This window comes from Lactuca sativa, chromosome 5 (assembly GCF_002870075.4).
Source record: "Lactuca sativa cultivar Salinas chromosome 5, Lsat_Salinas_v11, whole genome shotgun sequence".
NCBI classification, from domain to species: Eukaryota; Viridiplantae; Streptophyta; class Magnoliopsida; order Asterales; family Asteraceae; genus Lactuca; species Lactuca sativa.
Genome location: NC_056627.2, coordinates 117,911,974 through 117,930,891, shown reverse-complemented (window position 1 = coordinate 117,930,891; position 18,918 = coordinate 117,911,974).

Below are 18,918 nucleotides of genomic sequence, written 5' to 3'. Positions count from 1 at the left end.
AAATAATCTCCCTGGATGCCCATACTCGAAGGGCTCCCACTAGATCCATAGATACCTGATATACCACAAGTCGATTCAATTCAAGATTCACGAGTAACTCCGAAATAAAGATATCATACCCGGATATCTCGGAATACCCCAATAGAACATCACAAGATCCTGCCACAACCACTGATCTCCTGTCCCAAGCATCATATAGACACAATAATACATTTCCTCTGAACCCCATAATTAGATCTGCATTTTTTTTCCAAATTGCAACCTCGGTGTATCCAATTTCTTAATTGGAATACAAGAAAACGCTAACGCTACTAAATACGCTGATAATTCTCCGAACCCATTTTCTACTGCTCAAAATCCAAACAAGGATACACATACTGACCTGGGAGTTGGCTGCCCAATCATTCTCTATCTACTTGCAACAACACTGACCACCAAAAACCTGCCGTGGAGACATTCATCATTCTCAACAAGTACTTCCCGCATTAACTCACTCTGACCCCTTTCCTCGATCACCGACATCTCTGGTCTCATGATTTCTTACAGCAGATCTCTATACTCCACTTATAACTGCTCTTGACAAATCTCTGCTTTCTTACATACTGTACCCGGTTCTCCCCCACTTAGGGTTCGAACCATCACCAATTAGCACGCAACCAACCCACAACTATTTTTCACCAGCGAAATCGCACCTGCCCCAGGAAAGTGCTACACAACGCCCGATAATTCCCTCTTAAGGAAATCAATCGACCTCATATACTGTGAACCTCTGATGAACTCCTCAAGAACTTCTCATCATGACTGCCTCTAGTCGTTCCAAATCTCATACCAATCTAGCACTAAGCATCTCAACTGCTCAATAACATCCCTAGCTCATAGACTGAACCGCAAAATCATCGTACCTCTCACCTCAACTCATCAACCAATGATCCAACACCGGGATCATCCCAAGAATAGGGACCCACTCCCATATTCAACACCCAACATAGATAGAAAACTCTTTGCACTGCTAAACTCGACTGAACTCCCCACTGATACCACCACAACACATCCTACTATACTCGAATAGGTGTAGTGTGGTCCTCGACTACCTCAGTCCCAACTGAATGTCTGCTCATGATAAGTCACCGCCTCGCGGCACACATGCTACTTGATACACTGGGGGGAAAAATCATCATCAATGACGACCTGCAGGGTTTACCCTCAACCCAAAACTCAACATCATGCTTCTCATATTTGCACACGAACATAATTAGAACCACCCAGATCATAGAAGGTGACATCTCCTTTATCGACTGATCGCTCAACTCAGATCGAAATTCTCCCTTCTCACTGACTCCTTACTAAAATACTCTGATAGGCTCTCGATCTTCCTCTCAAGGGACGCCTCTCCGAACTCAATCATAACCGGATAGCCGAAGAACCACAAGCATCTTTCCCTATGAACCATGGTATTCATTCCATGACATCTCTTCTCAATATGCTCCGGCGTATGGTACTCGAACCATAACACCACTCCTCAATCCGCTTCGATGTATGGTACTCGAACCATAACAATACTCCTCAATCTGCTCTGATGTATGGTACTCGAACCATAACATCTCTCCTCAATCCGCTCCGATGTATGGTACTCGAACCATAACATCACTCTTCAATCCGCTCCGATGTATGGTACTCGAACCATAACATTACTCTTCAATCCGCTCTGATGTATGGTACTCGAACCATAACATCACTCCTCAATCCACTCCGATGTATGGTACTCGAACCATAACATCACTCTTCAATCCGCTCCGATGTATGGTACTCGAACCATAACATCACTCCTCAATCCGCTTCTTAGGACCTTCAGAATACTCCCTGTTTCAAGTATGGGTCCTCTGCTTTCAGTAGTACGGGCCCATACTACCTGCCACATCTACCCATACTTTCCACACAGACCATCCCAGAGCTCCTAAGTAGCTGCTCGACCTGATTTGTCACCAATCCCATCGCGCGTGCTCGCTCCCCAGCGAAATTCTCTACTCTACCAGCGCACTCATCTGGCTAGGGTTACTCCCTAGGCTCTTCTGTTGTCCTCCCACTTCTTTGCTATCAGCTGCTGAAGAGCTCCCTGTGATGCCAGCCATCTACCTCCTGAATATCGTCATATTCACTTGGTAGCTGACTGCCATCATCGAGAGTTCCACAAAGCACAAAGCAAGCAGCATTCGAGCATCGAAGAATACATAGGTCTCCCTCTCTATGATAACTCCACTTTCTCGGCTCATCCTCGGAAGTACCACTGAACTCTGCAACTCTACCCCTCATGGGTTCTAACTGGGTACTCTCACTCATCACATACTCAAAAGCATAACACATATAACAACAAGTTCTAGGCTAAGGCATCACAGATCAGGCTACTCTAGTCCTAAGATGTGAAATACCTAGCCTGCCTCTAGCATGCAATAATATCTCATAAAGTGCATCATAAATATCTCATAACACAAAAATAAGGGTATTTTGGGAAATCACCGTTCGGGCTCTGGCTGATTGTACACACTGCTCTTTCTTGCTTTCTTTTTGAACTCTTATTCACTTTTTAGAAAATTATTTCTTTGAAAATTTTTCTTACTTCCTCAGTTTGAGTCCAGATTTACCCGAAGGCGCATCTGAATCCCTCAAACCAAGGCTCTGATACCAAATTGTAACACCGTAAATTTCAAAACAATTTTTCATTTAAAATAATCGTTAAATTCTTAGAAACACTTGTTTAAAATCTCATTTATAAACGAATTACAAAACATAACTCCTTTTTCACTTGCATAGAGAACCAGGATCCTCCAAAACATGACTCTTTCTCTGGTGTGTACAATCAAGCCGGTGCCGTCCCATGAACCTGAGAAACCTGAAACACATAACACAAAACAATGTAAGCACGAAGCTTAGTGAGTTCCCCAAAATACCACACATAACACATATTAGCCACTCGAGGCTATAACTCTGTGGGTCCGTGGACCCTGCTCTGTGAACCCTCTGGTTCTAACTCTGTGAACCTTCCGGTTCTAACTCTGGGAACCCTCCGGTTCCAACTCTGTAAACATGCATAGCATAAATCACATAGAAATAATGCAGTACAACACATAACATACATAGCATACAAATACTCTGTCACATAACTCTGGTTACCTACTCAAGGTAAAGTATAGTGAGAATACTCACCTGGCAAGCAGAAAGCAGATATCTCCACACTTGAATCTCGAACTCGCCACTGCCTAACACGTAAGGCAAACACTCTCATGAATATAACTCTCGAGACTAGAATCAACCCTCTCATGGCACCCTCTTAAGGGTAAAAGACTATTTTACCCCTCACTCAGCCCAAAGGCCACATTGCTGACCAAACTCTAAGTTAGCGATCAACCCTTGGTCAAGGACAAGGTCAAAGCCAACCCCTGACTGGCCCTACTCGCAGACCTGCAGGTCCGGCTGTAGCTAGCAGCAAAGTGTAGGATAGTCAATCCAGTATAGATCTATATGCAAACTCATGCTCTCCCTCCAAGAGAATTCTGGCTACAACTCAGGCCATGACATTTAAGGCATGATCCGATACAGTGGATCACAATTGTTAACGTATTCATGTATATGTAATGTAATGTTACTTGTTCTAGTATCGTTGTATATGTTCTCTTCCTAGTATAGTTGTATATGTTCTCTTTCTAGTATAGTTGTATATGTTCTCTTTCTAGTATAGTTGTATATGTTCTCTTTCTAGTATAGTTGTATATGTACTCATAGTAATAAGTATTGACTCATGAATGAACTGACTCATTGATCTAGAAATTGTAGTAGTATGATCCTGTGTTACCCCGATGGTAACTTACTAATGATGTGACTAATACGCATGAATATGGAAGTACTTTTATGTCTATATATGTACACTTGATATATAATTAATATTGAAACGACCTTCGGACGGCTACCCGAAATCCCACCAGACCACATCCAAATCGAGAAAAAGGAAATAGGGCGGATGGCCTTCCTAAGCCCTTTAAACATTGCTTATATATCTATACATATATGGGCATGCAATTTATAAGAAATATAACAAAGTTTAAATAAAAGTATTTGATAAGTAAAAGAGTTTGTAAAACAGTTTGAAGTAAAACAGTTTGATAAACAGTTTGAACAGTAATAAAATCATTGGTTTTGTAGTTATTAATCACATGTGATTGATGTAATAACTATAAGTATTTAACTTGTATTCCCCCCCCCCCCATAAAAGCATTTAAAACATTAAAAGTATTTCAAAGGTTAATTAAAGGGGTATGAACTCACTTGTGGTGAGTGGATTGGATTGAAGTGTCGGATACTGTTTTGGGTGGCAACGGAGACTTGTACACACGCACGAGCCTAGTTATCATATTTTGAACATATATAACTAATTAGCCAAATAATAACTAATAAATTTAGTTGGGACACTCAGGAACATGTAAACACTTTGTATAAGTGTTATAGGTCCTAATGGTTGCATCTAAGTTGTTGTGGGACAAGGCTAAAGGGGTTTAATGTTCCAACAGGCCTTATATATGTGTTTAACATTCAATAAACTCCACACAAGGAGTTTACGGTCGTAAACCCTTGAGTTTACGGCCGTGAACTCCCAACTTGGTGGTACTTGGTGTTTTGAAGTGTTATTTGATTTCTAGAATAAGTCTTACTTGGTGGTTTAGTTCTTTGGGTAGTTTAGGACCTAGAAATACTCCTTTGAGGAGTTTACGGCCCCAAGGCCAATTTCCTTAGAGTTTACGGCCATAAACTCTCATGGGATGGGTGTTTTATGTTTTCAAGCTCCAAGCACAAGTAGGATAGTTTCTAGGCATTTGTTTTAAGCTAATGAAGGTCCTAGGCACACTTTGGTGCCCTTGCTTCATGTTCACGGCCCAAGCACAACAATAGGGTCGTAAACTCCCTTTTGAAGGTGTCTTTGATGTTTTAAAGTCCACAATTTAGCTAGGATTAAATGGGGGTTAATGTCCAAGGCTTTAGGAGTAATTAGGGCACCTTTTGGCCCTTGAATTTGGAGTTCACGGTCCAAGAAGCTCTTGGGCCGTGAACACCCTAAGCTTGGTGTTTTTGATTGTTTTCTAGCCTCAAATATACATACATACAAGCCTAAGTTAGTTACTTATCAAGGAAATGGGACTAGGTAACATTTAAGCCTCATTTTGGAGTTTACTCTCCAAGAACGTTCTTGGGCGGTAAACTCCCGAATCTCACTGATTTGTCATGTAATCAATGTTATTAAGCATATAATAAGCATTATAAGACAACTAGAGAAGTGTACTCACGATTTGGGGCAAAAACCCGAAGATCCGTGAGAGAGAAAATGGCTTTTTCTCTAGTTGGAAAAGTGAATAATGAATGAATTTGGTTCAGAAATCTATTTATAGTCCTGAGATATTTTTGGCAGAAAATATTTTTATCCCGGAAATGAACTCTAATATTATTAAGTTTTGAAATACTTGAGTTTCACTAACCCAAGTGCATCCACTCTCCTGATATCTCCTTAAACGTAAACCCTAATATACTCAAACTTATTCGGAAAAGTCTGAAATTCACTGTAGCTGGTCTAGCTTCTATTGAATTGTTAATGTTCGTACAAAATGGAAATTTCGGGTTGTCACAATTTCCAATTGTTTTGTCTCCATAATTATGCAATCCAAAAATTAGCCAAATTGATTTTAAAATATTTTTGGCCGGATTTAAGCCCGTTGGAATATTTTAAATAATATTTGTCATGTCAAGTATCACAACACATGCATATAGTAATCAAAGTACAACAAAACATTGCATTAATAGTAATAATTTTACATGGTTACATTACAGTACATCAAGATAATACAAGTAATACAGACAGATATATATATAAGTACAGCGAGGCACTAAGCCATCTTCATCAACAGCTCCGAGATGTACCTGTCTAATGCTAACCTAAGAATACAAGTTATTGAAAAGCGAGTATCAGCATTTTTACAAATGCTGGTGAGTTCATAAGTATTTAGTGACATTTATTCAAATAGCTTTATAAAGTAGTAGTTTAAGTGTTTACTGTGTATTAGAGTTCTTTCCAGAAAATCCTATATTTTCTTTAATAGAGCAGCCTTCAACCAAGACTGGTCAGTGTTATGTGATAAAAAGTAGTTTTCCCTAAATTGCTATCATTTTCAAAATACTGAATCTGATTATTAAAGAAAGCAAACGACATGAGGGAATATCATATGCCTCAGCAGTGAGGACTGCTGACTAAGGCAAGGAACCATAGACTCCAGGAAAGTATCGAACGAACGACACGCCTGGTTCAGTCTAACAAGTGGAGACACAGACGCCAGAAGGTACCAAATGAAAGGTACAACTAGTAAGGTCTAAAGCAGTGAATACAGACCGCAGACAATATCAAATGAAAGATACGTCTAGCAAGGTCTAAAACAGTGAACATAGTGAATACAGTTAGTATAGTGGATTCTGTGAATACAATGGATACAGACCTCAGACAGCATCAAATGAAAGATACGTCTTGTAAGGTCAAAACAGAGGAGACAGAACCCAGACAGTATCAAATGAAAGATACGTCTTGTAAGGTCAAAACAGTGAATACAGTGAAAATGAGTTACCAGCATACAGTGTAAATTGCTGGCGAAATACCGTTACCTTAAAGCCATGAATTATAAGGTAACCCAGGATACTCGTAACCATACTGACTAGAGTTTCAGACGCCCTACAAGCGTCTATAAGATGTGATATTTGTCACTCGTTGGCTTGGTAGGCCGGGACTGTAGCTAGCAGTCTGGGTGCGGGGTTGTCAATCCCGTATAGATCTATACACACAATGCCCGCTCTCCCTACAGGAGACTCTGGTTACCAACTAGACGACGGAGAAGGCCGTGTCCTGAAGATGCATCCCAAATAGTGGGTAAAGACTTCCAACTAGTGGGTTTCTAATGTAAGTATAAACTAGAGGTAGAGACTCTTAACTGAACTGACTAGAGAATTCCTATATGTCCATACTCATATACATAATATATAACTAATGATTCAAACGACCTTCGGACGGCCATCCGATCCCACCAGACCACATCTCAACGAAGAAAAAGAAATAGGGCAGACGAGCCCTCCTAAGTCTTTCAATCATTACTTATATGTACCTATATAAGCATAGACATACATCTAACTACGACTGAGTGTGTATCAAGTAGAAGTGATTCTTGTGAAGTAGGAGTGTCTAATAAGTGAAGTAGGAGCGGTCGCAAGTGAAGTAGGAGTGTCGAACAAGTATAAGCGTATTACAAAGTAGAGACGACAATAAGTGAAGTAAGAGCATATCGAGTATAAGTGAAGTAGAATCGATATCAAGTATAAGCGAAGTAGAATCGTATCACTAAGTAAGAGTGTGAATAAGCATGAATGTCCATCAGGTATAAGTGACTTCAAGTATAAGTGAAAGCATTACAGAGTAGGAGTATAAGATAAGTATAAGCAAAGCAACAGTATTTAACAAGTAAAAGTATACGTCAAAAGAGGGAAACTTTGATGAAAAACCTTTATATCCGGAGAAAATCACAATTTGTATTCTTTTGTAAAATATGTTTAAAAACCTTAGAAGATCTTTCATGAACTAGTTTGAAATGAAACTTTGATAAAACAATAAAAGTAAGAACTTGAACAAGTGAAAACCTTTTAGAAAACCATTTATAGTGTCCTACTCGGTAAAACAATATACAGTGTGGTAAAATCTTGTGCATGCGGGTTATCAATCACATGTGATTGATATGATAACTGGCATGTTTAACTTGTATTCCCCCTATAAAACATGTAAAAACATTTAAAAGTTTCATTTGGGGGTATGAACTTACCTGGTGTAAGTAGGTCCGACGAAGGTGTCGTTTGGGCGTTCGGTGTCACGCAAGGACTTGAACACACACAATGACCTATTTAACATATGATAACATATGTTCACATATAATTAGCATATTTAATACTAATTAAACAAATATACGCGCTCACAGGAGCGAAAAACACTTTGGTTAATTGTTTGGGTGTCCCGGGTAGCATCTAAAGGTGTGTATGGCTAAGGAATGGAGCTTACTATCCAAGAGTAAACCCTTATTACATAGTTTACGGCCCAGGGACTACTCACCATGAGTTTACGGCCGTAAACTCATGGTGATGGGTTCTAGGGTGTTTTAAGGCTTCTACTTGCTCATTGAATTATTCTAAGTACTTTTCTCAAAAGGCATGAGTGGTTTTGAGGCTTCTAAGGGCATTATCTTGGAGTTTACGGCCTAGGAACAACCCTTAAGGGATTTTATGGTCGTAAACTCTCATCCTTAGAGTTTTGTGAAGTTTAAAGCTCTCATTTCATTTCTAGCAATTTATAATGAAGTATGATGCTATTTTGGGGGATTAAAACTATCATTTGGGTGAGTTTTGGGGAGTTTACGGCCTAGACACTTGCTTGGGCCGTAAACTCCTTTTTATCCCTCCATTTCTTGTGTTTAAGCCCTTAAATCCTTCCTAGCATTTTATAGAAATAGTCTAAGGTCATTTGGGGGACAAAAACCAACATTTTGGCTTGGTTTGGGGAGTTTACGGCCTTGACACATGTCTGGGCCATAAACTCCTATTAATCCTCCAATTCTTAATGTTTAAGTGATCTAAACCCAAGAGAATAAGCCCCTAATTTATGTGTTAATCCCTAGGGTGGTTTGGGAGTGTTTTGGAGGCATTTTAACAAGATTTTGAGGTGTTTACGGCCTAAGCTTGTGCTTGGGCCGTAAACTCTCTTTTACCCCTTAAATTGATTGTTTTAAATGAGTAAACACTCCTAGGCTAAATCCCCTAATAGTTTCTAAGCTTAAGGATGAGTTTTAATGCATGTTTGGCACCATATTAGGGGTTTACGGCCCTAGAGTGTTCCTGGGCCGTAAACTCCTTATTCCATGCCTTCTTGGACGATTTTTGGGCTATAAACACGAATCAATATGTTTAGAATAGGCTAGGGTAAGCGGACTTACAATTTGGAAGCGTTTGGTTGCGGATTCGGGGCGAAAACGAGTCTAGAGAGAGAGAGTATAGAGAGAGAGTGTAAAAAAGTCTCCAAATGGAGTCCACTCACCCTTATATAGGGTTCCGAGTCGGGGCTCAGTGGAATTCTACCCAATACTGCCGTTAAACGGGGTTTTTGGTCGCACTCGATTTAATGGTCGTAATAATAAAACTTAACATTTTCCAAATAAATGGAAATGTGTGTCCTGTGTTTTTATTTCCTTTTATCACGACTTAACGGCATTTTAGATGTAAACAATTGGGATGTTTATTAAATTGACGACCTCTAATTAACGGAACTTTTATAACCGGAATATTCCGTTAACGGTAACGGGGAAATGTAACGGAACAACTTGGGTTGTCACAGAATTCCACCGTGTCCAAATCTTAGACACTATTTAAAGATGATTAAGCTTCCATTTCAAGCTTTTGCTCCCTCTCACTACTCTCTCTCTAACCTCTCTCCTCAACCAAAGATTCAAGGTCCAAAACATTGATTTAAGGCTCCAAATCTTAGAGGTAACATCCCTAACTTGTTGTTCAACCTCTTAGGCCTTCAAATTCGTGTTTAAACATTGAAAAAGGACCATCATCATGAGTTTACGGCCATGAAACATGCTTGGGCCATAAACTCAAGTAAATTGGGTTTTTGAGCCATTAAACCCCTCCTAACCAATTTTGGGACTTAGATACGACTATATGGCTTACCATTCTGGACTTAGAACACCCTAAACATGAATTTTGAGGAGTAAACATGAGTTTACTGCCCAAGAAAATGCTTGGGCCGTAAACTCATCATTCATGGGCGGTAAACTCATTTTAAAGTGTTAAAAAGCCATGTAAACACACCATTAGCCTTGGAATAAATCCTAGAACCAACCAAAATTAGTTTAGGGACCTTAAACATAATGAAATCCCTTCATTTAGGTGTTTACAGCCATGACTCCCCTAGAACAAGTTCCAGGGCCGTAAACTCCTTTACATAGCTTAAATGGTGCCCAAAATTCATCCCAAGGCTTGGAAAAATAGTTTGAATCACATGTGATTGTCCTAGCATCACCAAATAAATTAAGGAATGGGTATGGGGGAGTTTACGGCCATAAACTCCATGTTTATTGCCGTAAACTCCAATAAATGGTACTTAAGTGAGTTAAATCCATTCCAAGGCCCTAGATTAAATCCTAGATAATTTTCCCAAGTGTTAGCATGCCATTTAGCACCATAAAACCCCCAACCATGAGTTCAAGGCCGTGAACTCATGTGTGTGTGGTGTATAGGGCCGTAAACTCGATAAGGAGTTTACTCTTGAAGAGTAAACTCATTTCCTAAGTCCCACACGTCTGTAGATGTCACCCGGGTCACTCCAAACACTTGTTTTCAAGTGTTTTCGCTCATTGGAGTGTATTATCCTATCTAATTAGTGTTTTAAAATCTAATTAGATACATTTGGATATTATTTCATATTACATAGGAACCTCGCGTGTTATTAAGCCCCGAACCAACGTTTAGCATCCGAATAGTCGCGTTTTCTCGTCTGGTGAGTTCATACCCCTACCCTTTTTCACTGTTTTTCACTGTTTTCAGGGGGAATACAAGCAAAGTACAAGGGATAATTGTACTTAAAAACTTGTTTTACATGAGTGTGTTTCATAAATCATATGCTTATAACACTGATAATCGTAACAGATAACTGTTTGAAACTTGCAGGATAATCATACACATTATTTGTGAAATTAGTTATAAGCTGTTATGTTTTATATATTTCACAAATGGTTTTCCATATTTTATCAGTTAAAAGCATGACATTTGAACCTTTAACATAGAAGTTAGTACACTGTTTTGTCCTCGGTAACACTCCACAGAGATATGCGAGTGGAGGATTATTGTATTATTACTAGTAAATTTGTTAATCCTATATAATTGGAGACACGTCCTCGGTGAACACTCCACAGAGATACGCGAGTGGAGGACCGCAGCTGTAACCAGAATCTCTTAGATAGGGAGCGTGACTTGAGTGTATAGATCTATACGGGGCTGACTACCCCGCACCTGGCTGCTAGCTATAGCCGAACCGAAATGGTTCAAGGGTGACGAAAGTCATAAGGTGATGTGGACTACTTATTGCCATATCTAGTCTATTGTATGGTTATGGAACTTGCAATTAGGTTAACAGAGATTTACTTAATAGTAATAATGAATAAAGTAATTAATTTACTTTGTAAATATTAGTTTTATATATGTGTTAAAACTAATACATTTCACAAGGATAACCAGGTTTTCAGTATACATCTTTCACATTTGGTAATCAACATTCAGGAAAATATGGGATTTTCCAGGGGAACATTTGTACATAACCAGAAAAGTGTAACAAACCAGATAACTTTACATTTCATAAGGGTAAACATGTTTTTCAATGTACATCTTTACATTACATTTTGGGATTCAATAACCAACTTTTAAGAAAATATGGGATTTTCTTGGTGTGTAACATTTTCAGAAACAGAAAGTGTCACACCCCAAAACCAAGAACAGCGGAAACGTTCTGGGGCGGAGGAGCTCATGTATAATATCACAACAATGTAAAGTAGTAAACAAGCAACAACATCATCAATTGCATTAATAATATAATTATTATACAAGTGTTCTGTCAAATTTTGATAAGCACTAAAGCATAAATCAAAATGAAAGATGAGTCTTGAACAAGCTCAATCTTCCTTTCTCCTTGCATCGGTACCTGTCTATGATGACCTGAGGATACAAGTAATTTTGAAAGCGAGTATCAGCTTTGAAGCTGGTGAGATCATAAGTATTTTAGTGTCTTAATTTGTATGTAAGAATTTGTAAGTTTATGAACGGTAAGTATGGAAAATGTATATGAATTGTAAGTATTGAAAATGTATATGAATTGTAAGTATTGAAAATGTATATGAACTGTAAATGTAAAATGTTTGTAAAACAACTGTAAACGTTTGAAAAACCCTAGAAATCCCTATGATTCCTACTATTATATAAAGCTTGTCTTCTACCAAGACCTAACTGTTCTAAATGTTCGTTTCTTGTAAAAGTGTGTAATTTTCCCAAGTGTAACTATCATTTACGAAATATAGTTTTTACATTTAATGTTTAAGTGAAATGATCACTAAAATGTGAAAAGGGGAAATTAATGTAGTACTGTAGTGTTGTATTATAGGAACTACTGTTGTACTAACTACCTTAAACCGGATTTATATTAAGGCATCATGTGATTAATTGCACCATACTATCGACTGGTAACAACGACATACGAATGGTCGTAATAATGGAATGACGTTTGGCACCCGCAGACCTGCGGGTCCGACTGTAGCTAGCAGCAAGGTGTAGGATAGTCAATCCAGTATAGATCTATACGCAAACTCACGCTCTCCCTCCAAGAGAATTCTGGCTACAACTCGGGCCATGACATTTAAGGCATGCTCCGATACAGTGGATCACAATTATTAACGTATTCATGTATATGTAATGTAATGAATTGTTCTAGCTGTAATGTACGTGCTCTCTACCTAGCAAGTATAGTAATGTAATCGTTCTAGTATCGTTTTATATGTTCTCTTTCTAGTATAGTTGTATATGTTTTTCTCTAGTATAGTTGTATATGTTCTCATAGTAGTAAGTATTGACTCATCAATGAACTGACTCATAGTATGATATTGTGTTCTATTAATAGTTCTAGTATCTTCCAAAACTACCCATATGGTAGTTTACTAGTAACCTAACTGGTACGTATGAACATGGATATATACCCTTGCTACCCAAGGGAATAGGATGAATTGGAAGGACCCTTTTATGACTATATATGTACACATGATATATAACTAATATTTAAACGACTTTCGGACGAATACCCGATATCCCACCAGACCACATCTCAAGCGCGAAAAGGAAATAGGGTGGATTGTCACACCCCCGAACCAGACGGCGGAAACGTCCGGGGGCTGTCGTGACTCAATTGAATACCATAACATTGAATATATATGAAACATAACAACATTCGTCACCATGCATTAATATTGTACAACCAGTAGAGTTTACATTCATTACATTGTCTCAAAACATTACATTCTCGAAAGTGATAGTTCGATACTAGTTAAACGACAGCAAAACGTCATAGAGTTCAATTCATCCTTCACTTTATCTGTTACCTGAGAATACAAGTATTTTGAAAAACGTCAACATATGAAATGTTGGTGAGTTCATAAGTAGAGTTTGAAAATCCAATGTTTGTATTGTTTGAAAACCACCAGAAAATCCGATATTTTCTGAACAGAAAAGCTTTTGAAAATGTTGTGAAGATCCATAGGTATGCTTGTTTGTTTCTATACTTAAAGAAAATTTGTTCATTAAGGTTGTATGCGTTTTGAATCTGTATGTATTAAAACAAAACCCTAGGAAAACCCGATGTTTTCCTAATTTCTTATATTACATGAAGTTACATTGAAACCATTGCATAGCGTATAGTGTCAGTCCCAGGCGACGTCGGAAGGTTCTCGAGCAGGATTATTTACTACAAACCGGCGTTACACAAACGCCCAGTTTATAGTTATACTAACGAACCCGAAGGCGTCGTCAGTACTAATCACGTTATCCAATCGCCCTGACTAGGTGTAGTCCCACATCCGAAGAGAAACAGGTCACAAAGACCCCGGTGACTCCATTAACCGGTTGGGGATAAAAATGTACGAGGGGTCCCAGACCCGCCTCGCAAAAAGGCAGACTCCACTGGCGACACTAAAGGACCCTTGGGGACCAGTAGTCTACAGCCATTGAAAGTCCGGTTACGTCGTGTCGGGTTGGTAAAACCCAACACTTCGTAAGATAGAGGTCTTCGGGCCTTAAGATCAGGTCATTGGGCTAGCTAGGCTCAACGAACAAGATTTTACACTTTTGGGGCCCAAAGATGGTGCGTAGACGTCTGTGCACACTCGTATGTATAGTGAATTCCAAATCGTTAGTTGTATGAATCGTAGTGTTGTAGTGTCATAGCGTCATAGGGTCGTAGTGTCATAGTGTCGTAGTGTTAGTAGTTTCGGATTTTATTGGTTCGAGACCGAACCAATTCGTTTAACAACGGCTTTTGGTATTGTAGTGTATTGTATTTCGTCGATAGCCGCGATGCCATTATTTAATCAAATTGTGTATATTGAATTAGCCTTGAAATATTCCTCTTTTCAGCCCCTCATTATTTGTAAAATTTACATTTTCAACCCTTTTTATTAAATACTTCCCGGTTTGGTCCTTAAACTATTTTTCTTGACATTTTAACACCAAAAATTATTGAAATTAATATTTTTCAGCATATTTTTCATAGAAAACAGTTTAAGTCCCTGAAAATGCTATTTTTCTCGGTTTTAACCCTTCTTTTCGCAATTTTGACAATTTTGGCCCAAATTGGAAAATTTTTGCAACTTTGGTCCTTTTTAAATTTAAAAAGCATTTTAAACCTTTGAAAAGGATTTGGGACACTTATAGTCCACTGTTTTACAGAAAATTACAGTTTTGGCCCTCCAAAACAGAAAAATTCGCATAATGGGCCTCATTGGGCCGAAAATGTCATTTTTAGCCCATTAAGCTTGGAATTTATGTTTTTAATCCTCTAATAGAGTATAACTCCAAAAATAATTTTATAGAAACTGTTTTGGCACACTTCATCCATCAGAATCTGTGAAATGTCAATTTGGGCCCTTAATTTTGTATTTTTCACATTTTAGGCCCAAAATTTGTGTTTTTAATCCAAAGAAAATTATTACTAAACTACTTAGCCATTTTTCTTGAAACACTTTGTATGTAGAAATATATTTGAAGCTAAGATCATAAAACATAAGTTATATCTCGGTTTTGAGGGGTTTTATGGCTAGATCCAACATTAAAACACATAAAAGCATACATATAAGCATGGAAATCATACAAGGCATACAAAACACATATAGATCTACACTTTCACTTGTATTCCCTCCCCCCCCCCCCACAAAACTCATAAAAACAGAAAATAGGGGGTATGAAGCTCACCTTGGGTGTGGGGGCTCGGTTTTGCAAAGAAAATGGAAGGAAAATGAAGTGTTTTTGGCCTTAGCTCCCTTCCTTGGTAGATCTCGAGTTTGAGATGGTTCTAGGGTGCAAGATCACGATTTTTGCATGGATTAGGAAGAGATTTTTGATAAATAAGGAATACAAGTCATAGATCCAAGCAAAACCTTACCTTAGATGATGATTTTTGTGGAAGAACTTCCTTGAATGCTTCCTAATTTTCGAGATTTTGGATGGAGAAGAAGGGAGTGTTCTTGAGAGAGAGTTGGGAGATTTTTGTGGTGTGTGTGTGTGTGTATGGCCGAGAGTGAGAGAGGAGAGAAGAAGAAGTGACCTTGATATGATGCTTGCTTGGAAACATGAGTTATGTGCATGGAAAAATGAGAATAATGCATGGATATCCTATGGGTAAAGATGAGGTGTCATTTGAAAGTCAACTCTTTCTTGGATTTGGGCCTTGGGCCGAGAATGTGAAGGGAAAAAGGAAAAATTTGGGCTTTTGCCCCTAAGCCCACTATTAGAGGTAGTTTGGGTGCTTATTAGCCTTATAAAATAAAATTGTGATTTTTATGCTTTAATAAGCTAGGTTAGGTTAAATTATGGATCAAAGCTTGTGATTTATTTCATTCTAGGCCCAATATGACTCAAGATATTGAAATAAATAAGTGTGGGTCCAATTAGAGCCCAATTAGGGTTCTAAGCCCATGATAGTCTAATTGGAAGCTTATTGGTCCATTTGAATCCAATAAGGAAGTTCTAGTCCAAAATAGACCTAACAAGAACTTCTAGGGTTTTCCAATTGTTTGAGGACTATTTGTAGTACTTGTATGATGTATTTGATTGAAGTTTTTGATTCACAATAACTTGAATGTATAGATTACATGACACAAAATTTCCAGTTGTGACATCATTCCCCCGTTAGAGGGAATTTCGTCCCGAAATTCTGTTTGAAAGCTAGATTTGAGAATGCTAGAATAGGTGAGGGTACTTCTGCTTCATTTGATCTTCGCGTTCCCACGTGAATTCTGGCCCACGCTTCGCGTTCCACCGTACCTTCACGATCGGGATGCGACTCTGCTTAGTACGCTTCACCTCCCTGTCCATGATTTCGATTGGTTCTTCGACGAACAGGAGATTCTTATTGATTTCGATTTCGTCAAGAGGAATGACAAGGGTTTCATCTGATAGGCACTTTTCAGATTCAAGACACAGAACACAGGGTTCACGTTGTTGAGCTCTACAAGCAGTTACAGCCTATATGTCTTTGGACCAATCCGAGCAAGAATCTCGAACAGTCCAGCGTATTGTGGGTTTGGTTTTCTTGTTTCCTAAAGCGAATCATTCCTTTCCAAGGAGATTCCTTTAATAGCACGCAATCCCTGACCTGACATCCTAATGGCTTATGCCGCTTGTCGGAATAGCTCTACTGTCGGTCTCGTGATGCTTGAAGTCAAGCTTTGATTTGGATTATCTTCTCTGTTGTTTCGCAAATGGTTTCTGCTCTCATGAGAGTACTGGCGAGTGATATACATTTATGATTATAAAGAGTTTCGAAACGAGCAATCTTGACGCTCGTGCGATAGTTGTTATTGTATGAGAATTTTGTCAAGGGAAACCGGGTATCCCCTGACTTGTTGAACTCACACACCTAGACTTATAGCATGAATTTGAGTGGTCGAATGGTTCGTTCACTTTGGCTATTGGTTTGAAGGTGGTAAGCAACGCTTATGTCTAGTTACTTTCCCATAGCCCTCTGAAGTGACTGCCATAGTCTTGAAGAAAGTCTGTTATCTCTATTCGAGATAGTAAGTACCGATATTTCATGGAGTCTTATGATCTCCTAGATATAGACCCAAGCTAATCCTTCCATCTTGTTTGATTCCTGTATTGGCAAGAAATGGGCAGATTGGGTTAACCTATCGACAATCACCCAAATAACGCCCAACTCTACTCTTATAACAAAAAGCTTCGTCTTTCGACTGCGAGAGATTCATCCATCCATGTAGTGCTTTCAGTGCGACACTCCCAGCTTTGATGCTTTCTAGGCTGGTCGTAGATGATGATGGTGTTTCGTTCTCGCTTTGTGAGTAGATGAGTATGTTATCGATGAAAATAGTGAAAGGGCTAACTAGGAATGGTTGGGAAACTTGGTTCGTAAGGTTCACGAATACCTTGGGAGCATTCGTTAGACTGAAGGGTATTACAATGAATTTGAAATGGTCGCGACAAGTTCGGAATGCAGATTTGGAATGTCGCCTTTTCGGACTCAGAGTTGATGATAACCGATTCTTAGATCTATTCTAAAGAAGTAACGAGCTTCTTGGAGCTGGCCAAATAGATCGTCAGTCCGTGGAAGTAGGTATCGACTTTTAATAGGGAGATTGTTCAATTTCCTAAAATCAATGTACCTTCAGAAGGATCTGTCTTCTTGAAAAACAAGACAGGAGCTCTCTGGGATGAGAAGCTTGGTCTAATGAATCCCTTGCGCAACAATTCTACTCAGTTGACAGGATCACTTGTGAATTTTTGGCGGGAGTCAACCTATAGGGTGAATTGGCAATTGATGTGGTTACCGATATGAGGTTGATTCGAAATTCAACCCGTCTCCCTGGGGTATTCCCGAAAGTTCCTTAGGAAACACATTTGGGAAAAATCACAAGCTACTGGAATACTCTGTATGCCTACCTCTTCTTTGATTTTGTCCACAACATGAGTGAGGAGAACGTAGTTCTTCTGGTGCAGGCACTTCTGTGCCTTGATGCACGAGATAGGAAGAGGATTAGCGCCAGGTTTGTCACCATGGATTATTAGAGTTTTCGTGATTAGGAAGGTGAAGGCAAACGGCCTTCTCGCGGCACATAGTATCAGCACAGTGGGGGCTTACCCAGCCATGACGATTATCACATTAAAACTCCTAATATTTACTGGCATGAAATCTATTTGTAATGAATGGTCGTTTAGTGTTAAGGCGTACTCCACATGAGTACCCTAGATTAAATCATTTTTTTCCTTTTGGCCATGTCCATTGAAAAGGCTTAGCTTAACTTTGGGGATGTTGTTTTAGTAAGTGTTTAAAGTTGTTACTAACCAAAACTTCACTCGGATTTACCATTGAATAAGAGGTAAGCGAAAGAGTTGTCAAGTGGGAACGTACCAGTAACAACCATTGGGTTTTGGATTGCTTCGCCTTGACCCAAGGTCAGGACCATTTCTGATCCTTTTGCTCCTTCATTGTTATCCCTAGGGCAATTGCGCCTGATGTGACCAGTTCCTCCACACCTATAGCAAGTGCGACTGGTTTCATCATTGGTGTTGTTGTTAGGGTTGTTGCGATTGTTGTCATTTTCATTTGGCTGATGATTCTGGCATGGATAAGTTCTACAGAATTTGGCGATGTGATTCTTTCGGTTGCATTTGTTACAATGCATCTCCCTGCAGGCTCCATTATGATGGAATTTGCACTGGTTGCATTTTGGGAGGTTTCCAGCATATGGTCTCCTGATTGCTGGTGTAATAGGGGTCGTGGTCGCATGAACAGCAACAACACGTTGCTCCCTTGAGAACCCTTGAGTGTGTTGTCCCTTTCTCTTACCTCCAGACCTCAGCTTCATGCTCTTAAGCTTGGGGTTTGGAGTTCCTTGACAGGTTGTCACTTGTTGGTTTCCATGTTTGTTCCTTTGGCTGGAGTTGTCAATGCTATTCCTGCCTCCATTAGGGTTGTTGGCATTGATCTGTGCCATGGCAGCGGTTACTGCTGCCATTACAGCAGCTTGG